We start from the raw sequence: 24,990 nt of genomic DNA on the forward strand, positions 1-24,990 counted from the left end.
AGAGACCCTCAATATGAAAAGAGATGTTACTAACTGAATTCAACAATTAGGAAGGAGAGATTAACTGGGCAAAACACCAGTCCCAACAGAGACAGCCCTGAAGTCTCAAGAATGTGTATGGCCCCTTTTCCTTGGCACAGACAGTTGAGCATTGGCTCTGCTTACTTCTGTAGGTGACAAGATGAATGGAGGCAAGAAGAGAGATATGGTTACTTTATTAAAACCTTGTTGGCTTTACATGTTCATGTAGCAAAACCAGTACCGTTAACATCTGAAGGTCCAATTGTCCTTCAGATCCTCTGCTTTAGAGGTCAATATTAGAGAAACCTGTAGTACTTGCTCTTCCTCCAAAAAATGATTCAATTATGAGAAATAAAAACAAAATGTTAAGCCCCCCAGCCAACTGAATGGACCCCCTCTTGGCCAAGGGTACCTCAGAGAAACCTTGGAAGCTGAGTTCCTGGCCATGACAGGATGGGGATCCAACATGCCTTGTCATACCTCCTCTCTTGCTAACTGCCATTAGGCTTTCTTCCCAAAGGGTTAAACAGAAACCAGCTCTTTCAAAGGGCTCCACCCCTAATATCCACCAGCCACCTGACACTGCCCTCTCTTTTGTGGTTTCAACACAACCAACCAGCACTCCTTCCTGATAAGAGACTACGGACCAGGGAGTTGTTCTGGCAAGTCTGTGGAGGACGTGCAGTGAGGGTTTTCATGTCTTCTGCTTCACCTTTTGATATTAGAGGCCCAAAAGTTCCACCCTTGGATCTTGCTTGCCACCATTTTTTTGAACATGGGACCCATGAAGGAGCATGAAGTTCGTGCATATTTCTCCTTTTATAAATATTAATGACTTCTCCTATAACTTATATAATATCAAGCATAATGGCTTTATATATATTTATATATGTATATAAATTGCTTTATATATACTTATATATATATTTATATACACATATTATATATACATACACACGTATCTGTAAATAAAATATATAGAGCCATTCTGCTTCATATATTATAAATTTCTATTCCATTTACCCTTCCCTCAAAGTGTCTGTTTCTGGCTTCTGTTCAAAGGCTATCCTTTCCAGCCTATCAGAATGGCCACCCTGCAGACTGTAACCATTTATAAGAAATGAAGCTCTCTTTCCTAAATTTACAAACTCATCATTCTTCAGTTGACAGTTATAAGACTAAATCTGTTTCTCTTTTGTCATCCATGAATGGAGACCTCCACCTTCCCTTTTTTTTTTCTGGTCAATACATTCTTTTCCCCTTACAGGTGAGTATCTGTATGTTCAGTTCTCAGTTTGACTTGAAACACTTTCCCCAATTCCCTTTTTTCCCGAGAATCAGCCAAAAGTTGAGTAAGAAACGAATTCACTGGAGATTAGTCTTGCAATTTGCAGGGAGTTGGCTTAAGAAATCCAGATTTAAATATTTCCTAATGAGTGGCTTTAAAGTAAATAATTACTCTGACAGAGTGTCTGTTACCCAGAGGACATCACGAGCAAATCAGATGGGGTTGCTCCTGGCTGTCTTGGGAAGGATTTAGCCTTTCCAATGAAAGTGCCCACCTTTGATCTCTGATATACAGGAATGCGAGACAGAGAAGGCTGAGGGGTAATTCATCTCCCACTGTGCCTATCTCAGTGCCTTAACCACAATGGACACTTAATTTATGAATTTTTGAGTGAGCTGATGGAAGCTAGCCTGCAGGTGTGAGAACAAAAGAAAAAGAAAATTACTTAGGAAGGGTGGAATGCAGAAAGGGTGATTTTTCTATTTTAAGACACTGAAATTCTTGAGAGGGGCCTGGGTCAGTGCATTTTGATTTCTGGAGAGATGAAGCACCCTGTGTTGGACAAGAGAGGAGGGACCCCAGGAAAGCACAATTAATCTCTGAGTCTGTAAAGGATGTTGCAAGAATGTGTGGAGGTAATAAGTACAGAAGTTGTGTCTTCCTCAAATCCCATTAGTGGAGAATGAGAGCATTTTCACAGCCATATTTTTTAAAAAGTTAATGGCAAGAAACAGATTTTTCTTTCCCTCCCCCAAGGGGACTGAGTGAGGGACCCTAAGCCAGCACATCCAGAATAATGGTGCAAGAGCAATAATGAGACCTTTCACTAAGGACTGATTTGTCTGCAGAAAGGGGGAAATCATCAGGTATCCATTGTGAGAAGACTCGCCTCCTCTTAACAATGGCTGTGATGAAACTGCTAGAAGGTTCTTATCAGAAAAAAAGCCTCCCAGCAGCAGGAGAAGGGGAGAGGGGGGAGAAATAATAAGCTACAAAACCCCAAATCATCCTCAAGGCTCGGTGCAGGGGAGGCAGTGAGGGGAGGAGACATGCTTCCTGAATGCCAAGTGATGTTGGCTGGTCAGTCAAAATGAGCCTCTAAAGAGACATATTAAAAAAGAGGAGAGAGGGCCAGCTCTCCTCAGGCAGCTTTTAGCAGGGAGTGCCAGGCTGGCTGGATTTAAGCTATGGAATTCTAAGTTTCTCAGGCTCAAGTAAATAGCTAGAGGTCACAAAAACTTATCCTCTGGCCTCCACCTGGGGATTTTCTAGACCCAGGTCACAGGGTGACTCCTTTAGCTGGATTCTGGGAGGAAAAATGAAACTCACAACCAGCAGAGTCTTGAGAGGACTCTAGGCCCACTTTTGCAGATCACAGCTTCAGAAACAATGAGTGCGATAGAAGAGAGAAGAGGGAATTAATTTTGCACCTACTAAATTTAGTTAGATACTTCACTGCTTTGGACTCATTTAATTTTTATCACTTCCCAAGATGTGAGTATCATTTACCACATGGTTAATGGACTCTGATGAAAATTCCAATCATATTGCCCCCGTTCAAAATGTTTCATTGGCTCTTTCAAATTGAGTTAATCTCCATCCCCAACATTTAAAGCATCCACAATATGGCCACAACCCACCCCTGTTGTTTTTTCTTCCTATACTTACATAGATGTATCTCTTGCTTTAGTGCAATTGAAGTTGACTCCTTGATATTGTCCAAGTAAGACATCATTTCTCCATCTCCATCCTTGATTAATGTTATTCCCTCCACCTGACAGATTGTCTTGACATCTCCTCTTGCTCTGCTCCCTCCACTTGTTGAAATTCCACCCATCTTTTAAAGTCATGTGAATTCTCCTTCATGAAGTCTTATTTTTAAAATTTATTTTTCATTTCAATAGGTTTTCAGGGAACAGGTGGTACTTGGTTACATGAATAAGTTCTTTAGTGGTGATTTCTGAGATATTGGTGCACCCATCACTCAAGCAGTGTACACTGTATTTGATGTGTAATCTTTTATCCCTCACCCACCTTCCACCCTTTCCCCTAAGTCGTCACCAAGGTCCATTGTATCATTCTTACGCCTTTGTGTCCTCATAGCTTGGCTCCCACCTATGAGTGAGATCACATGATGTTTGGTTTTCCATTCCTGAGTTACTTCACTTAGAATAATAGTCTCCAATTCCATTCAGGTTGTTCCTTTTTATGGCTGAGTAGTATTCCAGGGTATCGATATAGATATAGATATAAATATAGATATAGATATAGATACCACATTTTCTTTATCAACTTGTTGATGGATGGGCATTTGGGTTAGTTACATATTTTTGTAATTGCAAATTGTGCTGCTTTGGACTCATTTAATTTTTACCACTTCCCAAGCTGTGAATATCACCTACCACATGACTAATGAACTCTGATGAAAGCTCCAATCATATTGCCCCCTGTTCAAAATGTCTCATTGGCTCTTTCAAATTGAGTTAATCTCTATCCCCAGCATTTAAAGCATCTACAATATGGCCACAAACCACCCCTGCTTCTTTTCCTCTGGGTAGATACCTAATAGCAGGATTGCTGGATCAAATGGTAGATATACTTTTAGTTCTTTAAGGAATCTCCACACTGTTTTCGATAGTGCTTGTACTAGTTTACATTCCCACCAACAGTGTAAAAGTGTTCCCTTTTAACCACATCCACACCAACTGTATTAGTCCATTTTCATGCTGCTAAAAGGAACTGCCCAAAAGTGGGTAATCTAAAAAGAAAGGAGGCATAATTGACTCATAGTTCCACAAGGCTCAGGAAATTTACAATCTTGGCAGAAGGGGAAGCAAATATGTCCTTCATAAGAGGCAGAGAGAAGTGCAGAGTGAAGCGGGGAAAAGCAGATCTTGTCAGAACTCACTATCACAAGATCAGCATGAGGGAACCACCCCCAGGATCCAGTAACCTCTCACAAGTTTCCTACCCCAACTCATGGGGATTGCAATTTGGATTACAATTCAAGATAAGATTTGGGTGGGGACACGTAGCCAGACTATATTATTCTGCTCCTGGCCCTTCCAAAATCTCATTTTTCTAACATTTCAAAACACAATTATGCCTTCCCAACAGTTCCCCACTCTTAACTCATTTCAACATTAACCTGAAAGTCCAAGTCCATAGTCTTATCTGAGATAAGGCAAGTCCCTTCTGCCTATGAGCCTATAAAATCAAAAGCAAGTTAGTTAATTCCTAGTTACAATGGAAGTATAGACATTGGGTAAATACAGCTGTTCCAGATGGGAGAAGGTAGCCAAAACAAAGGGGCTAAGGGCCTCATGCATGTCGAAAATCCAGCAAGGCAATCATGAAATCTTAAAGCTCCAAAATAATCTCCTTTGATTCCATGTCTCATATCCAGGGCATGCTGATACAACGGGTAGGTTCCCACAGCCTTGGTCAGCTCCACTCCTGTGGTTTTGCAGAGTATAGCCCCCTCTGGCTGCTTTCATGGCTGGTATTGAGTGGCTACAGCTTTTCCAGGCACATGATGCAAACTGTTGGTGGATCTACCATTCTGGGTTCTAGAGGATGGTGGCTTTCTTCTCACATTTCCACTGGACAGTGCCTCATTAGGGACTCTGTGTTGGGGCTTGGACTCCACATTTTCCTTCTGCACTGTTGTTCTCCATGAGGGCTGTACCCCTGAAGCAGACTTCTGCGTGGACATCCAGTCATTTCCATACCTCCCCTGAAATCTAGGCAGGAGTTTCCAAACCTCGATTCTTGTCTTCTGCATACCTGCAGGACTGACACCACATGGAAGCTGTCAAGACTTGGGGGTTGCACCCTCTGAAACAATGGCCTGAGCTGTACCTTGGCCCCTTTTAGCCAAGGCTGGAGCAGCTGGAATGCAGGGCACCAAGTCCCAAGGCTGCACACAGAAGGGGGGCCCTGGACCCTGCCCAGAAAACCATTTTTTCCCTGCTAGGCCTCTGGGCGTATGATGGGAAGAGCTGCCATGAAGTTCTCTGACATGCCCTTGAGATATTTTCCACATTGTCTTGGCAATTAGCATTTGGCTCTTCATTATGTATGCAAATTTCTGCAGCTAGTTTGAATTTCTCCCCAGAAAATGGACTTTTATTTTCTTTTGCATTGTCAGGCTGCAAACTTTCCAAACTCTTACGCTCTGTCACCTCTTGAATGCTTTGCTGCTTAGAAATTTTTTCTGCCACATACCCTAAGTCATCTCTCTCAAGTCCAAAGTTCCACAGAACTCTAGGACAGGGACAAAAAGCCACCACTCTCCTCAGTAAAGCACAGCAAGAGTCACCTTTATTCCAGTTCCCAATAAGTTCCTTATCTCCATCTGAGACCACCTCAGCCTGGACTTCATTGTCCATATCCCTATCAGCATTTTGGTCAAAGCCATTCGGTAAGTCTCTAGGAGGTTCCAAAATTTCCCACATTTTCCTGTCTTCTTCAGAGCCCTCCAAGCAGTTCCAACCTCTTCCTGTTACACAGTTCCAAGGTTGCTTCCACATTTTTGGATATCATTATAGCAGTGCCCTGCCCCTTCAGTACCAATTACTGTATTGGTCCGTTGTTACACTGCTATAAGGAACTTCCCAAGACTGGATAATTTATAAAGGAAAGAGGTTTAATTGACTCACAGTTCCACAGAGCTGGGGATGCCTCAGGAAACTTAGTCATGGCAGAAGGGAAAGCAAACACATCCTTCTTCACAAGGCAGCAGGAAGGAGAAGTGCAGAGTGAAGAGAGGAAAAGACCCTTACAAAATCATCAGATCTTGTGAGAAATCACTCACTATCATGAGAACAGCATGGGGAGAACAAACCCATGATCCAATCACCTCCCACAAGGTCCCTCCCCCAACACGTCAGGATTACAATTCAGACTACAAGATGAGATTTGGGTGGGGATACAGAGTCAAACTGTATCACCATCATCTGTTATTTTCTTTATTATGGCTATTCTTGCAGGAGTGAGGTGGTATCATATTGTGGTTTTGATTTGCATTTCCCTGATCATTAGTGTCATTGAGCATTTTTCCATGTGCTTGTTGGCTACTAGTATATCTTCTTTTGATAACTGTCTATTCATGTCCTTGGCCCACTTTTTGATAGGGTTGTTTGTTTTTTGCTTGATGATTTGTTTGAGTTCTTTGTAGATTCTGGATATTAGTCCTTTGGGGAATGTATAGATTGTGAAGATTTTTCTCCCATTCTGTGGGGTTTGTTAACTCTGATTAGTTCTTTTGCTGTGCAGAAGGTTTTTAGTTTAATTAAGTTCCGTCTATTTATCTTTGTTTTTGTTGCAATTGCTTTTGGGTTCTTGGCCATGAAGTCTTTGCCTAACCCAATGTTTAGTAGGGTTTTTCTGATGTTATCTTCTAGAGTTTTTATGGTTTCAGTCTTAGATTTAATTCTTTGATCCACCTTGAATTGATTTTTGTATAAAGTGAGAGATGAGGATCCAGTTTCATTCTTCTACATGTGGCTTGCCAATTATCCCAGCAGCATTTGTTGAATAGGGTGTCCTTTCCCAACTTTATGTTTTTGTTTGCTTTCTTGAATGTTGTAAGTATTTGGCTTTATTTCTGGATTCTCTATTCTGTTTCATTGGTCTATATGCCTATTTTTATACCAGTACCATGCTGTTTTGGTGACTATGGTCTTATATATAGTGTGGTTTAAAGTCAGGTACTGTCATGCCTCCATATTTGTTATCTTTGTTTTGTCTGGTTTTAACTATGCAGGCTCTTTTTTGGTTCTATATGAATTTTAGAATTGTTTTTTGTAGTTCTGTGAAGAATGACGTGGTATTTTGATGGAAATTACATTGAATTTGTATATTGCTTTTGGTAGTATCGTCATTTTCACAGTATTGATTCCACCCATTTATGAGCATGGGATGTGCTTCCAATTGTTTGTGTTGTCTATGATTTATTTCAGCAGTGTTTTGTAGTTTTTCTTGTAGAGGTCTTTCACCTGCTTGGTTAGGTATATTCTGAAATTTTAAAATTGTTAATGCAGCTATTGTAAAAGGGGTTGAGTTTTTTATTTGATTCTCAGCTTGGTTGCTGTTGGTGTATAGCAGAACTACTGATTTGTGTACATTAATTTTGTATCCTGAAACTTTGCAGAATTTATTTACCAGTTCTAGGAACTTTTTGGATGAATCTTTTGGGTTTTCTAGGTATATGATCATATCATCAGCAAACAGTGACAGTCTGACTTCCTCTTTACCAAGTTGAATGCCCTTGATTTCTTTCTCTTGTCTGATTGCTCTGGCTAGGACTTCCAGTAGTATGTTGAATAGAAGTGGTGAAAGTCTGCATTCTTGTCTTGTTCCAGTTCTCAGAGGGAATGAGTTCAACTTTTCCTCATTCGGTATAACATTGGCTATGGGTTTGTCATAGATGGCTTTTATTACCTTAAGGTGTATCGCTTCTATGCTGATTTTTCTGAGGGTTTTAATCATTAAGAGATGCTGGATTTTGTCACGTTTCTTCTGCATCTGTTGAGCTGATTATGTGATTTTTGTTTTTAATTCTGTTTATGTAGTGTATCACATTTATTGACTTGTGGATGTTAAACCATCCCTGTGTGCCTGGTATAAAATCCACTTGATCATGATGTATTATCTTTTTGATATGCTGTTGGATTTGTTTAGCTAGTATTTTATTGAGGATTTTTTGCATCTATGTTCATCAGGTATATTGGTCTGTAGTTTTATTTTTTTATGTCTTTCCCTGGTAGTGGCTTCATAGAATAATTTTGGGAGGATTCCCTCTTTCTCTTTCTTGTGGAATAGTGTCAATAGGATTGGTACCAATTCTTTGAACACCTGATAGAATTCAGCTGTGAATCCATCTGGTCCTGGACTTTTTTTTGTTGGGAACTTTTTTTATTACCATTTTAATCTTGTTTCTTGTTATTGGTCTATTCAGAGATTCTATATCTTCCTGGTTTAATCTAGAAGGCTTGTATATTTCTAGGAATCTATCTATCTCCTCTAGGTCTTCTAGTTTATGAGTATAAAGTTGTTCATAGTAGCCTTGAATAATCTTTCATATATCTGTGGTATCAGTAGTAATATCTCCCATTTCACTTCTAATTGAGCTTATTTGGATCTTCTCTCTTCCTTTCTTGGTTAATCTCACTAACGGCCTATCAATTTTATTTATCTTTCCAAAGAAGCTTTTTTTTTGTTTCATTTTTCTTTTGTATCGTATTTTTTTGTTTCAATTTCATTTAGTTCTGCTCTAATCTTTGTTATTTCTTTCCTTCTGCTGGGCTTTCATTTGGATTGTTCTGGTTTCTTCAGTTCTATGAAGTATTACCTTAGATGGTTTATTTGTGCTCTTTCAGACTTTTTGATATAGGCATTTAATGCTATGAACTTTCCTCTTAGTACCACTTTTGCCAAATCCCAGAGGTTTTGATAGGTTGTGTCACTATTATTGTAGAGTTCAAATTTTTTAAAAAAATTTCCATATCGATTTCATTGTTGACCCAGCCATCATTCAGGAGCAGGTTATTTGATTTCCATTTATTTGGATGGTTTTGAGGAATCCTTTTGGAGTTGATTTCCAATTTTATTCCACTGTAGTCTGAGAAAATACTTGACATAATTTTGATTTTCTTAAATGTACAGAGACTTGTTTTGTGGCCTATCATGTGATCTATCTTGGAGAATGTTCCATGTGCTGATGAATAGAATGTATATTCTGCAGTTGTTGGATAGAATATTCTGTAAATATCTGTTAAGTCCATTTGTTGTAGGGTGTAGTTTAAGCCCATCGTTTCTTTGTGAGTTTCTGTCTTGATGACCTGTCTGGTGCTGTCAGTGGAGTATTAAAGTCATCCACTGTTACTGTGTTGCTATCTATCTCATTTCTTAGGTCTAGTAGTAATTGCTTTATACGTTTGGGAGCTCCAGTGCTAGGTACATATATATTTAGGATTGTGATATTCTCCTATTGGGCTAGTCCTTTTATCGTCATATAATGTCCCTCTTTGTCTTTTTTAACTGTTGCTGATTTAAAGTTTGTTTTGTCTGATATAAAGTTTGTTTTGTCTGATATAAGAATAGCTACTCCTGCTCATCTTTGGTGTCCATTTGCATGGAATATGTTTTTCCACCCACTAACCTTAAGTTTATGTGAGTCCTTATGTGTTAGGTGAGTCTCCTGAAGACAGCAGAAACTTGGTTGGTGAATTCTTATTCATTCTGCCAATCTGTATCTTTTAAGTGGTGCATTTAGGCCATTTATACTCAATGTTAGTATTGAAATGTAAGCTACTATTCTATTCATCATGCCGTTTGTTGCCTAAATACCTTGCTTATTTTTTTTTTTAATTGTGTCATTGTTTTGTAGGTCCTGTGAGATTTTGCTTTAAGGAGGTTCTATTTTGGTGTATTTTGAGGATTTGTTTCAAGATCTAGAGCTCCTTTTAGCAGTTCATATAGTGCTAGCTTGGTAGTGGCATATTCTCTCACATTTGTTTTTCTGGGAAAAAAAAAATGTATCTTTTCTTCATTTATGAAGCTTAGTTTCACTGGATACACAATTCTTAGCTGTAATTGTTTTGCTTAAGGAGGCTAAAATCAAGACCCCAATCTCTTCTAGCTTGTAGGTACTCTCCTGAGAAATCTGCTGATACTCTGATAGGTTTTCCTTTATATGTTACCTGATGCTTCTGCCTCTTAACTCTTAAGATTCTTTTCTTCCTCTTGACTTTAGATAACTTAATGACTATGTGCCTAGGCAATGATCTTTTTGTGATGAATTTCCCAGTTGTTCTTTGAGCTTCTTGTATTTGGATCTCTAGATCTCTAGCAAGGCCAGGGAAGTTTTCCTTGAGTATTCCCTCAAATATATTTTCCAAACTTTTAGATTTCTCTTCTTCCTCAGGAACACCAACTTTTCTTAGGTTAGGATGTTTAACATAGTCCTAAACTACTTGGAGCCTTTGTTCATTTTTTTAAAACTCTGTTTTATTTTTCTTTGGTGGATTACTTTAGCTTGAAAGCCTGGTCTCTGAGGTCTCAAGTTCTTTCTTCTGTTCGATTCTATTGCTGAGACTTTCCAGTGCATTTTGCATTTTTCTAAGTGTGTTTGATTTCTAAAAGTGTGATTATTTTTTATTTATGTTATCTATTTCACCGACGATTTTTCCTTTCATATCCTGTATCATGTTTTCAATTTCTTTAAGTTGGACTGCCTCTTTCTCTGGTGCCTCCTTGATTAGCTTAATAATTGACCTTGTGAATTCTTTTTCTGGCAATTATGAGATTTCATCTTGGTTTGGATCCATTGCTGGTGAGCTGATGTAATTTTGGAGGGTGTTAAATAAACTTATTTTGCCATATTACCAGAATTGTTTTGCTGGTTCCTTCTCATTTGCGTAGACTATGTCAGAGGTAAGATCTGGGACTCAAGGGCAGTTCAGATTCTTTTGTCCACGGGATGCTCCCTTGATGTCCTATTCTCCCCCTTCCCCCAGGAACAGTGCTGCCTGAGAACCTAACTGTAGTGATTGTTTTTGCTCTTCTGGGTCTAGCTACCCAGCAGAGCTACTAGGCACTGGGCAGGTACCAGGGAGTGTCTGCAAAGAGTCCTATGATGTGAACTGTCTTCAGGTCTTTCAGCTGTGGATACCAGCACCTGCTTTGGTGGAGGTAGCAGGTGAGTGACGTGGGCTTTGTGAGTGTCCTTGGCTGTACTTTTGCTTAGTGTTCTGGTTTTGTGTTGGTTGGCCTCCAGCCAGGAGGTGGCACTTTCAAGAGCACATTAGCTGTGGTACTATAGAGAGGAAGGAATCTTGGCTAGGGTCACCTAGTTAAGTACTTAGGTTTCTCAGGCAGTGGGTAGGGCCAAAAGATCCCGAGAGATTATGTCCTTTTTCTTTGGTAACCAGGGTGGGTAGAGAAAGACCAGAAGGTGGGGAAAGGGATAGGCGTGTCTGAGCTCAGCCTCTCCTTGGGCGGGGCTTGATGTGGCCGCTGTGGGGGTTGGGTGTGCAGTTCCCAGGCCAATGGAATTATGTTCACAGGGGGATTATGGCTGCCTCTGTTGAGTCACACAGGTCACCAGGGAAGTGGGGGAAAACTAGCAGTCACAGGCCTCACCCTTCTCCCACACAGCCCGCAGTCCTAAAGGCCAGTCTCACTCCCACCTGCCCTGCAACAGCACAGAGTCTATCTTGAGACAGCCAGTGACCAGGGCTGAGAACTTGCCCCAGACCACCAGCCTCCCCACTGAGAAAGCAAGCAGACTCACAGTTTTCTGGAATCTCAGGGAGCCTGCAGCAGCGATCCAGTTCCTTCAAAAGGTTTGTGGATTCTCTCAGTTTTCCTGGTATGTTCCTGTGGTATTTCTTGGAGCAAAAGCTCACAATGTGAGCCTCCACATGCTGCTCTGTCTGGCTGAATAGAAGCTGAAAGCTACTTCTGCCTCCTATCTGCCATTTTAATCCTCCTTCATGAAATCTTAATCAAAGTGGAAGCACCTTTTTCTTCCCTGGAATCCTTAAAATACCTTTCTTCTCTCTTGTGCAGCTTCTCTTATTGCACCTTATATATACAGGCATACTTTGGAGATATTGCAGGTTCAGACCACCATAATAAAGGGAGTCACACAGATTTTTTGGTTTCCCAGTACATATAAAGTTATGTTTATACTACAATGAAATATATTAAGTATGCTGTAGCTTTGTGTTTAAAATAAACAATGTTCATACCTTAATTTTAAAATAAATTATTGCTTAAAAATGTTAATAATCATTTCAGCCTTCAGCCATTTGTAAACTCTTTGTTGGTGGAGGGTTTTGCCTATATGTTGATGGCTACTGACTGATCAGGGTGGTGGTTGCTGAAGGTTGAAATGGCTGTGGCAATTTCTTAAAATAAGACCACAATGAACTTTGCTGCATCAGTGAACTCTTCCTTTCACTAAAGCTCTCTCTGTAGCATGAGATACTGTTTTATAGCATTTACCCACAGTAGAACTTTCAAAATTGGAGTCAATACTCTCAAACCCTGCCACTGCTTTATCAACTTAGTTTATGTAATTTTCTAATACTTTGGCATCCTTTTAACAATGTTAACAGCATCATCAGGAGCAGATTCCATTTCAAGAAACCACTTTCTTGCTCAGCTATAAAAAGCAATTTCTCATCCATTCACATTTTATCATGAGATTGCACTAATCTGGGTACCTCTTCAGGCCCCACTTCAAGTTCTAGTTCTCCTGTTACTTCTTTTATATCTGCAGTTACTTTCTCCATTAAAGTCTTGAATCCCTTAAAGTCATTCACGAGGGTTGGAATCAACTCTCCCAAACTCCTGTTAATGTTAATATTTTGGCCTCCTCTCATGAATCATGAATGTTATTAAAAGCATCTAGAATGGGGAATACTTTCCAGAAGATTTTCAATTCACTTTACCCAGATCCATCAGAAGAATCACTATTTATAGCTGCTATAGCGTTACAAAATGTATTTGTTACACGGTAGAGTTGGAAGTTGAAATTACCCCTTAATCCATAGGGTGCAGAATGGGTGTTGTGTTAGCAGATACAAAAACAACATTAATTTCTATGTATATCTCTATCAGAGCTCTTGTGTGAACAGATGCATTGTCAATGAGCAGTAATAATTTGAAAGAAATAGTTTTTTCTAAGCAGTAGTTCTTAACAGTGGGCTTAAAATATTCAGTAAACCATGCTGTAAACAGATGTCTTCTTATCCAGGCTTTGTTGTTATGTTTATAAAGCATAGGCAGAGTAGATTTAACATATTTTTTAGGAGCGCTGGGATTTTCAGAATGGCAAATCAGCATTAGCTTCAACTTAAAGTTACCAGCTGCATTAGCCTCGAACAAGAGAGGCAGACTGTCCTTTGAAGCTTTGAAGCCAGGTGCTGCCTTTTCTTCTCTAGCTATGATAGTCCTAAATGGCATCTTCTCTCAATATAAGGTGGTTTTATTTATATTATCTATATTGTTTAGTATAACCACTTTCCTCAATTATGTTAGTTACGTCTTCTGGATAACTTGCTGCTGCTTCTCCATCAGCACTTGCTGCTTCACCTTGTACTTTTAGGTTATGGAGACGGCTTCTTTCCTTAAACTTCATGAACGAATCTCTGCTAGCTTCAAACTTTTCTTCTTATCTTCCTCACCTCTCTCAGCCTTTGTAGAATTGAAGAGAGTTGGGACCTTGCTCTGGATTAGGCTTTGGCCTAAGGGAAAGTTGTGGCTGGCTTGGTCTTCTATCCAGACCACTAAAACTTTCTTTACATCAGCCACAAGGCTGTCTCTTTCTTATTCATGTGTTCACTGAAGTGGCACTTTTTATTTTTTATTTTTAAATCAAACCAAATTTTATTTGAGCTCCAACCTTACTACTTACTAGCTGTGTGACTTGAGTGTTTCTTTAATCATTTCAGTCTGTTTTGTATCTGTAAAATGAATATAAAAATAGTATGTCTCTTAGAGAGTTATCATGAATATTAAGTAGGATAATAAACATGGGGTTTGTGTATAATGCTGTGCATATAGTAAGTGATTAATAAGCATTACTTATGATAGTATTATGTTAGACAAATAGCAAGGTTTTGAAATACGTAAAATGAAAAGAATATTAGGTCATTTATAGGTGTTGCTACCAGTAACTGCAAATCTAAAAATAATTTAGCTAATTATGAGTTAATCATAATTAAAAAAAAAAAAAAAAACATTTCCCTGGGAAACGGTCATTAGTTACATTATACTGTGGAAAATGAGACTTAGATAGGCAGAGATTTACCTATTATCACACACTGGAACTAGGCCTATTTATTTTAAGACCAAATTTTTTCCACTGCATCAAACAAAATGATAGATAAATATCCAGATCAGCCTATGTTAACTATCCATGAAGTGGCACTTTTAATTCCCTTCAGGAACTTTTCCTTTGCATTCACAATTTGGATAACTGTTTGGCAAAAGAGCCCCAGCTTTCAGCCTATCTTAGCTTTTGACATGGCTTCCTCACTAAACTTAATCATTTCTAGCTTTTGATTTAACATAAAAAATGTGAGACTTGTTTTCACTTCAACACTTAGAGACCATTGTAGATTTATTAATTGGCCTAATTTTAATATTATTGTGTGTAAGGGATTGCAGGGCTCAATAAGAGAGAAGGAGGGAGATGGGGGAATGATCAGGTGGCAGAGTAGTCAGAACACCCAACATTTATTGATTAAATTTACCATCTTACATGGGCACAGTTCATGGTTGTCAAGGAAAAATGACAATAGTAACATCAAAGATTACTGATCACAGATCACTATAACAGATATAATAAAAATAATAAAAATGAAAAAAATTTAAATATTTTGTGAATTACCAAAATGTGACACAGAGACACAAAGTGAGCATATGCTATTGGAAAAACAGCACCAATAAACCATGGCACCAATAGAGTTGCTCAATGCAGAGTTACCACAACCCTTCAATTTGTGGGGGGAAAAAAAAGCAATATCTATGAAGTACAATAAATGAAGCACAATAAAACAAGGTATGCCTATTGTCATTTATGATCTTATCTAATTCTCTCTGATAAAACACATGTTCCTCAAAGGCAGGGACTATGTCCTGCTTATTTTTCTTTTTTAATCTTCCAGTGACTGTCATAGTAGGTAATCATTAAATAGTAGTTGAATTGGATTTTCATTAGCATCTGGATTTCTAATTTTGAAGGAACGTGATCTTTCTTTTGCCATTTTAAAATTGATTTGAAAAACAAATGTACGGGAAGCATCTGGATCCATAACAGCAACATTCGAGTGCTAGATGGAAGGTCACATGGGAAGAGCAGCCCCTGACCAGAATGCCGGCCAGGGACAGACTGTTTAAATGGACTTGGACTCTGGCTCCTTTGACTTCTTTTCCTTTCCTCTGAATAGGTGTGAGCTAGAGTACTGTGAGATGTGACTTATTGAACATTACCCTGTACCTAGCACCTCTTTAGCAATTTTCATCATTAGCTTGTTTAATCTTTGTAATCTTTTCATTTAATCTTTGAAGAATACGTTATTCCCATTGCATAATAAACAAAGACATAGCAAAGTCAAATAACTTGTTTAAAATCATATAGTGAACAAAGATTTTGACTCAGATACCAGCTCCAAACTCATGTGCTTGCCCATTCTAGACTATGCTGACTCCCAGACACAAGCTAGAGAACTCTCTTGGAAAGGAATAGCCTAGGAAAACATGAGAGATGCAGCACTGTGTTAAAGACAGAGTTTTTAAAAGTCTTTTAAGAATGGAATAGATGGATAGCAAGATGTAGCAATGGGTACTATGTCTGTTGATTCTCACACCATTTGAGGCAATTTTGATTATCACCAGATCTGGAAGCCACTGCTCAGGTAGACAGTGTGAATGTGGTAGTTGGAAAACTATGGTTCAAAGCCCATCACAGCCAATGACCAGTTAAGTGAAGTTAGAGCTAGTTATGCAAACTTTGTCAACTCAGTATTCTCATCTGTAGAATGGAGAACATAATTCCCTCTTGGATGTTTATTTTAAGAACAGAAAGAAGGAATTAAATGTGATTAAATGACCATAAAAGAGGAAAAATTGATACCATGATGCTTGAGACACAAGCAATTAGAGCACCCTTTAAACATGGTTTTTAGATACTGTCTCTTTTATTTCCCAAAAGTAACCAACTCCAGGTGATAAAAGATGTTATTTTAATGCATGTCTATGGCTGGGCATGGTGGCTCACACCTATAATCCTAGCACTTTGGGAGGCTGAAGTGGGAGGATTGCTTGAGTCCAGGAGTTTGAGACCAGCCTGGGTAATGTATTGAGACCTCATCTCTACAAATAATTTAAAAAGTGAACCAGGCATGGTGGCACACACCTATAGTCCCAGCTACTCGAGGTGCTGAGATAGGAAGATTGTTTCGGCCCAGGAGGTTGAGGCTGCAGTGAGCCATGATCGTGCCATTGCACTCCAGCCTGGGCAACAGAGTGAGACCCTGGCTCAAATAAATAGCAATAATAATTATAATAATAATAATTCATGTCTATCTTTGTGCAAGAAGCTTTCCTGACCCAACCCTAGGCTCAGTGACTGCCCTTTCATGGTGTTTCTGGAGCACCCTATGCACACGTCCGTTTTTGTCCTGCCTCACCCTATAGTAACAATCTATAAAAGAATTTTGTCAAGATGGCCCTGAGGCAGAGCAGGAGGGGTGGCAGTGTTCCATTTTTTAAAATAGCAAAGATAAGGCCAGGTGTGGTAGTTCATGCCTGTAATCCCAACACTTTGGGAGGCCCAGGCGGGCAGATCATCTGAGGCCAGGAGTTCAAGACCAGCCTGGCCAACATGGTGAGACCCCCCCATCTCTATTCTTGTAAGAATACCCCATCTCTATTCTTATAAGAATACAAAAATTAGCTGGGCATGGTGGTGCGCACCTATAATCCCAGCTACTTGGGAGGCTGAGACAGGAGAATCATTTGAACTCAGGAGGCGGAGGTTACAGTGAGCCAAGATTGTGCCACTGCACTCCAGCCTGGGTAACAGACTGAGACTGTCTCTAAAAAAAAAAAAAAAAAAAAAAAAAGCAAAAATACTTAATAATTTGCTTGAGACAGTGATATGATTAGTTAGTGGCAGAACTCAGGATCAGATATTGGAGCTAATCCAACTACATCAGGGAACAGCAACTTAGAAACTTGTCTTGTCCCAAGGAAGAGGTAACAGTCCAGAGGTAGATGAGATTGGGTTTTCTCCTCTTCTCTCTAATGTCCTTTGATTTCTTTACCCTGGTTACATGTTAATGGCTTGGCAGAAACTTCAAAATTGAACTTGTGAGAGACACCACTGTTATTAACCTCTAAGCAATTACAGTAGCTGTCAAAGGTTTTAAGCCAACATGCAACCTGACCCTTTCTAAATGACTTAGAAGTGACATTTTAATGAGAAAAGAAAGCAGAAGAGGTGGTTTTTTTCTAAACAGGAAATTTTTATGGAGAAACTGACACTGAATTTTACTGTCTATCCTGAGGGTATGTGTGAGATGAAGAGCAGAGCCCAAGGCTGTTAGCTTCTGTTTAGTACTTCTGCTCACCTAGTCCATCATCCACTGGAACCTCTCCTGAGAAGTCACTTAGAAGCATGCTAAGGAATTATTCCCATAGCAAGACTTTGTGCTCATGAGTGCATTTGGGGTAACTAAATTACCAGCTCCAGTCAATCTGCCTTTTCTTCTTTATCTATGGTCCTGGTCAAAGGAAATCTATGGGGTAAAAATACTAAACTTTTTAAAAAAGGTATAATTCACGTATCACAAAATTCACTCCTTTAAAATGTACAATTTAGTAAGTTTTAATGTACTAGCACAGTTGTGCAACCATCACCACTATCTAATTCCAGAATATTTTCCTCACTCCTGAAAGAAACCCATATTCTTTAGCAGTCACTCCCCATTTCCTTCTTTCTCAGCCCCTGGCAATCAGGGGCTAATCTACTTTCTTTTTCTATGTATTTGCCTATTTTGAACATTTTCTTAAAATGTTGTATTAAAATACATAACCTTTGTATCTAGCTTCTTTCACTTACCATAATGTTTTCAAAGTTCAGAAGTTAGAGGAACGGTCTGCAAGACCACTCTTTCTTCTGATACCAATTGCAAGTTTGGGGATTCCCAAGACCATCAAGATAAAACCCCACAAAGCTCACTGAAAGCTGTTTTGCTCATGATTATGGTTTATTACAGCTAAAGGATACAGATCAGAATCAGCCAGAGGAAGAGGTGCATAGAACAGAGTTCAAAAAACTACCAAAAGCAAAACTACCAGTTGTTCTTTCCTCCTGAGTCATGGACAGCATTGGCAAGAACGCTTCATATTCTTGCCAATGCCATTACTTTCCTGGTATCGATATGTGACAGTACCCATGGAATATTGCCAACCAGGGAAGCGCACCAAAGCCTTGGTATCCAGATCTTTATTGGAGCTTGATTACATAAACCTGGCTAGCTGCTCACATGGCTGACTTCAGTCTTCAGACTTTCTGGAGGTCAACTGGTACCACATGCCCCAAAGCCTTCACCCTAAATTAGATTGTTAGTATCTGGTGGCCCAAGGATCCCAGGCAAACAAAGGTATTTTATCAGGCAGGACATTCCAAGGGCCTGGAGATTACCTCCCAGGAGTCAAGGGCAAATGTCAGACCTTGCTTTGAGTAAAGTTAAATTGTTAACTACATAGAAGTTCATTCATGTTATATCCTGTATCAGTATTTCTTTCCCTTTTATGGCTGATTAATATTTCATTGTAGGGATTTACCACATTTTGTTTATCCATTTATCAGTTGATGAACATTTGGGTTGTTTCAACTTTTTGGCTATGATGAATAATACTACTGTGAACATTTGTGTACAAGTTTAACTGTAGACATATGTTTTCAATTATTTTGGATAAATGCTGGATCATATGGTAACTCCTTGTTTAACAAAATACTAAACTGTTTCCAAAGTGGTTGTACCATTCTACATTTTCACTAGTAATGTATGAGGGTTTCAGTTTCTTCATATTCTTGCCAATGCTAGTTGCTTTGAAAAATTATTATTATTATTATTATTATTATTATTATTATAGCCATCCTAGTGGGAGTGATGTGGTATCTCATTGTAGTTTTGATTTTATTTCCCTAATGAATAGGGATGTTGAGCAAAGTTTTATTGCTTATTGTCCATCTGTGTATTTTTGGAGAAATATCCATTCAGATACTTTCCCCATTTGAAAACTAGGTCATTTATCTTTTATTGTTGAGTTGTAAGAGATTGTTATACAGTCTGCAAAGAAGTCCCTAATCAGATATATGATTTGTAAATATTTTCTCTCATTCTATGGGTTATCTTTTCACTTTTTTAATAGTGTTCTTAAAAATGTAAAAATTTTACATTTTGATGAAGTCAAATTTGTCTGTTTTTGTTGTTGTTGTTGCTTGTTTTTTGGTGTCATATTGAAGAAATGCTTTATTAATCCAAAGTCATAAAAGTTTATGTTTATGTTTTCCTCTAAGAGTTTTAGAATTTTGACTTTTACATTTATATGTTTGATCCAATTTAATTTTGTATATGGTGTGAGGTAGGGGTCCTACTTTATTCTTTTGCATACAGATAAACATTTGTGTCAGCACCACTTGTTGAAAAGATGGTTCTTTTTCCATTGAATTGCCTTGGCACCTTGTAAAATAATATTAGTTTACCATAAATTTAAGGTTTTATTTCAAAACTCTCAATTTTATTTCATAGATCTATATGTCTTTCTTTATATCAGTGTCACATTGTCTTAATGATTGTAGCTCTGTTTTGTTCTATAATTCTTTTTTTAAATAGTTTTGAAGTTAGGGAGTATGAGACCTTAAACTTTGTTTTGTTTTCAAAATTGCTTTGCTTATTCTAGATCTCTTGCAAATTATAGAATCAATTTGTCAATTTCTGGAAAAAAGCCAGCTGGAATTATGGTAGAGTTCGCATTAAATCTGCAGATCAGTTAGGGGAGTGTTGCCATGTTAACAATATTAGGTCTTTAGTCTGTGAACATGTGCTGTTTTTCCATTTATCTTGGTCTTCTTTTATTTCTTTCTATTATGTTTTGTAGTTTTTAGTTTATGAATCTTGCACTTCTTTTGTTAATTTTTGTGTATTCTCTTCTTTTTAATATTATTGTAAATAAAATTGTTTTCCTAATTTTATATGCAGATTGTTCACCATGAGTGTGTAGACTGCACAATTGACTTTGCATGTTTATCTTGTGTCCTGTACAATAGACTTTGCATGTTTTTCTTGTGTCCTGTAACCTTGCAGTGGTTGTTTATAAGTATTAATAATTAGTGTGTGTGCATGTGTGTGTGCATGCATATATATTTCTTAATACTGTCCACATATAAGAGATAGTTTTATTTTTTTTTCAGTCTGGATAACTTTTATTCCTTTTTATTTCCTACTTTCCCTGGCTAGACTCTTCAGTACAATATTGAATAGAGGTAGCAAGAGTAAACATCCTTCTCATCTTTCCAATATTAGAAGGAAAGAATTCAGTCTTTATTAAGTATAATATTACTTGTGAGTTTTCCTTAGATGACTATCATCAGGTTGAGGAAATTCCCCTCTACTCTTAGTTTGCTGTTTGTTTTTATTTCAAAAAAGATTGTTGGATTTTGTCAAATATTTTCTCTGCATTGATTGTAGTAATCATGTGGTTTTAAATTTTTTATTAATATAGCATATTGCACGGACTGATTTTTATATGTTGAGCTAACTTGGCATTTTTGGGATTTGTCCCATTTGGTCATGGTGTATACTTCCTGAGACACTTGTGAGGTCTTCCGAAATCATAGGCTCCAAGCTCAGCTGGACAAGAAACTCTCCTCAGGACCACTGAAACTGTCAGTTTTACCGTGCTGTTAAGTATGACAATGGTCTGACTTTACTGCCAGATTGTGTTCAAATTAAAATACCTCCAACTGAGCTCCTTGAACACAGTTACTGTGTACTTTCATCTCTGGGCCCCAATACTGACTGCAGTATGGCACAAAGTTGACATGCCACAAATGATTTCAAATGAATTAATTAATACATACATGAATGAGTTCCAAAATAAATTTCACCTCTTTGGAGGGCATCTTCTATGGTTCTGAGCTGTGGGAAGTTGTGAGGTGTGATTCTGAAGGAGAAAATGTACTACATATACAAGTTCTTCACTAAGCACTAATGATAAAATTCTACCTTATGATCATTCAGATTGATTTGAGAGGTAAAACAAAAAGCAACTGAATTCAGAAATTAGCCTTTTTTTGTTTTTAGGATACTTCGTTTTATGGTCATTTTGTATATATCTGATTATGGGATAAAATTTAATCATTATTCTTCCTTTACATAGCTTTTGGCATATTCTCTCAGCTCTGTGTTTGTGAAAATGATGCCACCTTGACCACATTTCTCCTCAATGACTTGCACTACCCATGGAACACATAAGTATTTGTTAAGTAAATAAATGTACTATAAATACAGGTTGAATTAAAACTAAATGGTAAAAAAAAAAAAAAAAAAAAAAAAATGGAATCAGTACAGCAGGCTATTCCTTAGAGGATCTTAATAGTCTGGTACATTTTGTGTTTAAGTCAATGACATCTCCTATTTCCATTTCTTCCAGCAAATTATTTAGAAATGATCTCATCTTCCCTTTCTTTCATTCCAAGTTCTGCCCTCACCCTATAGATCGTTTCTCTTTGATATATAGAACAGGTGTCAGTGGCATAGGCATCACCTCAGAGCAGAATCTCAGGCTCCTCCACAGACTTAGTAAATCAAAATCTGTATTTTAGCAAGATTCCCAGGAAATTCTCATGTATAGTAATGTTTGAGAAAAGATTATCTAAAATGTTGCCATATGCTTACTCTACATGCTTGCTTCACTATCAAATAAATCTTGGTATCTATAGGTATGGTTCAACTTGAGATAGCAGAAATCATAGTAGAACGTTTCATCTCCCCTGAGGCAGGAGAATGGTGTGAACCTGGGAGGCGGAGCTTGCAGTGAGCTGAGATCGCGCCACTGCACTCCAGCCTGGGCGACAGAGCGAGACTCTGTCTCAATTAAAAAAAAAAACAAAAACAAAAAAGAAAAGAAAAAGAAAGTTTCATCTCCTATTTTAAAAATTTAAATAAGCAAATAATTATGGAAATCCTATTGGATGAGGGGTAGGTGTTTCTTTATGTGCTGCAAAGAAATGTGTCAAGGTAGTTGCTCCTTCTAAAAATGTGTTAGGCTGTTTTTACACTGCTATAAAGAAATACCTGTGACTGGGGTAATTTATAAGAAAAGTGGTTTAGTTAGCACATGTTTCTGCAGGCTGTACAGGAAGCATGGTGCCAGAATCTGCTTCTGGGGAGGCCTCAGGAAACTTACAATCATGGTAGAAGGTGGAAACAGGAGCAGGTGTCTCATGGCAGAAGCAGGTGCAAAAGAGGGTAGTGGAGGGAGGTGTCACACACTTAAACAATCAGATCTCATGAGTACGCACTCACTATTGCAAGGACAGCACCAAGCCATAAGGAATCCACCCCCATGACTAAAACACTTTCTATCAGGCTCCATCTCAAACACTGGGGATTATAATTCAACAAGAGATTTGGCAAGGACATATATTCAAACTTTATATAAAAAATACCTCAACAGTGGCCCACAAGGGCCCAAAATTCTGTTACAATCATTCTTTTGAATTCTCATTCGTTTGTCACATCAGGTGAGACAATGAGATAAACTGCTATTATGTGAATTACTTTACCATAATTAAGAAAAATTGACATTAAATAGAAGAAAGTCCAATTTTGATGGGGGAAGAAGTAGCAAAAAAGTCCTAGAAGGCAGAGAGAGCAAAAGTGGTGAGGCTGGTTATAGGAACCTGTGGGAACAGTGTGAGGAACTGGGTGTGTTAGTTATAGTTCTTCAGAGAAACAGAACCAATAGGATCAACAGAAATGTTTGAGAGAGGATTTATTATGGAAATTGGCTCACACAAACATCGAGGCTGAGAAGTCCCACCATATGCAGTCTGCAAGCTGGAGAACAAAGGAAGCTGATAGCATGGCTCAGTCCAAGTTCAAAGGCCCAAAAGCTTGGGGAGCCAATGGTGCAATCTTAGGAGTCCAAAGGCCAGAGAACCCGGATGTCCAAGAGTAAGAGAAGATGAGTGTCCCAGCTCCAGAAGACAGGAAAATTCATCTATCCTCTGACCTTATTGTTCTATCCAGACACTGAACCAATTGTTCGGGGCCTGGCCACATTGGGTGAGGGTTGATCCTCCTTACTCAGGCCACTGATCCTAGTGCCTCTTTTCTGTAAACACCCTTATAGACATACTCAGAAAGAATGCTTTACCAGCTATCTGGGTATCTTTTAATCCAGTCAAGTTGATGCCTAAAATTAACCATCACACTGGGGTTGCTAGAGCAAGAAAGAACGCTCTGCAGGAGGAGGTGAGAAAAAATCCAGGATATACCCTGCATACATCACAGTGCTATATCTGTCTAGTCTTGCCTACTGAAAGCAATGCAATTATGGTTTTCTAACTCAGGCTTGATTTTTCCTTATTGAGAGCCACCCCAAGGATTTCTATTGTGGAATAGTGGCAACAATGCAATAAGACATCCTTTCTTATCCAATTCCTTTGGAGAGAGAGAGATTGATAGAAAACAATGCAAGTATCTTCCTGGCACAGATGGATAAGGCATTTTGCTTGGGGCAGCCGAGACTTAGCACACTGAAGACAGTTCCAAGAACCACATCAGAAATGTTTAGGGAATGAAAGACTTGGCCGGGAAATAGCAACAGGAGCTAAATATGGACTGGCTGACTAATCATGTCTGAAAGGGGAACTAAGCAATGTGGTGATGATCTTATGGGCAAAATGCTGTGGGGAATTTGCCTGGGCTGTAAGGGGCAGCATGAAGCAAATGTAAGGTGAAGGACCATCCAGGAAGAACACCTCACACCAATGGATTTCCAGGGGACTGACTCCCTCTTTCTTCTTCCCTTTCCCTAGATGTTATACTTTCCTCATTTTTGTTGTGTATGCACTTCTAGTGTAAGGAATCCAAGAAGATAACTTGAAAATTGCCTAAAGAAAGACCACATGGTGTGTGCTAACTTAAGCAGATGACGTGAATAGCAACACCTAGGCCTCCTTCAACTTTATGCACTTGATAGACGAACCCCATTTGGAGGTCTTTTTCATACAATTCTGGGGTTTGTAGGGAAAAGACATGCCTTTTTCCTCATTTTGCTTTTGCTTGCCAAGGTAAGAACAGTTAAAAAAAAAAAAAGTATGAGTCTTCAGCTTGATTTTCAAGTCCGTGAAACAGTTCAGTGGGTTAAAGAGGCTTTAGTGGCTCTTTTACCCAGATAAGAAATTATTATCATGACCATATTTTTACGTTAATTGTTTTTCTTATTTTTTAATGGATTTGAGTTGACAAGGGATAATGTCTTTAAAAAAGAAAACACAAATTTTATTTGTGATTGTTTTAGTTTAAGCTATTATAACAAAGTACCATAGACTATGTCAACTTTCAATAATGAGATTCAGAAAATATGATTTAAGTATGGAGTTTATTTGACCCCAAAGCTTGAGGATGGCCACCCGGAAACATAGATTCAAGTTGCTGTTAATATACACTCTGATTAGCAGCAGTTACAAGTGGATTTTCAAGGAAAAATAAGAGGCAGTTCCTCCATTATTTAATAATAATTTACACAGAAATAACCTAAGCTGTTGATTGGCTCTGCATTGTACTTTATATCACAGATTCCAGGAACATGAAGATAATGGGCGAGGCAGCCAGTTGGGGGCAAAAAAGGCGTTAAACAGTCAGCCCTGGGCATGGATGTGCCCCCTCCTACTGAAGTCCTAAATTCATGTCTTTCTGGGCCTGGTAAGTTTTGCATACTTCACAGGACCCAGACTGCCTTATTATTATTACTTTTTTCTTAACTGGATGGCTTACAAACAACAGAATTTCATTTCTTACAGTTCTGCAGCCTAAAAGTCCAAGATCAGGCTGTTAGCATGGTCAGGTTCTGGTGAAGGCTGT

The 24,990-nt window shown here is 38.5% G+C and overlaps 1 protein-coding gene and 1 long non-coding RNA gene across 2 annotated transcripts in view; one reads left to right on the forward strand and one right to left on the reverse strand.

Moving 5' to 3' along the window:
- HSD11B1 (hydroxysteroid 11-beta dehydrogenase 1) overlaps positions 1-24,990 on the reverse strand; it is a 949,596-nt gene that overhangs the window by 556,911 nt on the left and 367,695 nt on the right. The window lies entirely within an intron of this gene.
- Positions 11,474-24,990, forward strand: part of LOC126949075 (uncharacterized) — a 173,348-nt gene continuing 159,831 nt past the window's right edge. The window contains exon 1 of the long non-coding RNA XR_007723584.1: positions 11,474-11,658. This is a non-coding gene — a long non-coding RNA (uncharacterized LOC126949075). The remainder of the gene's footprint in view (positions 11,659-24,990) is intronic.

Source organism: Macaca thibetana, chromosome 1 (assembly GCF_024542745.1).
Source record: "Macaca thibetana thibetana isolate TM-01 chromosome 1, ASM2454274v1, whole genome shotgun sequence".
Classification (NCBI taxonomy): Eukaryota; Metazoa; Chordata; class Mammalia; order Primates; family Cercopithecidae; genus Macaca; species Macaca thibetana.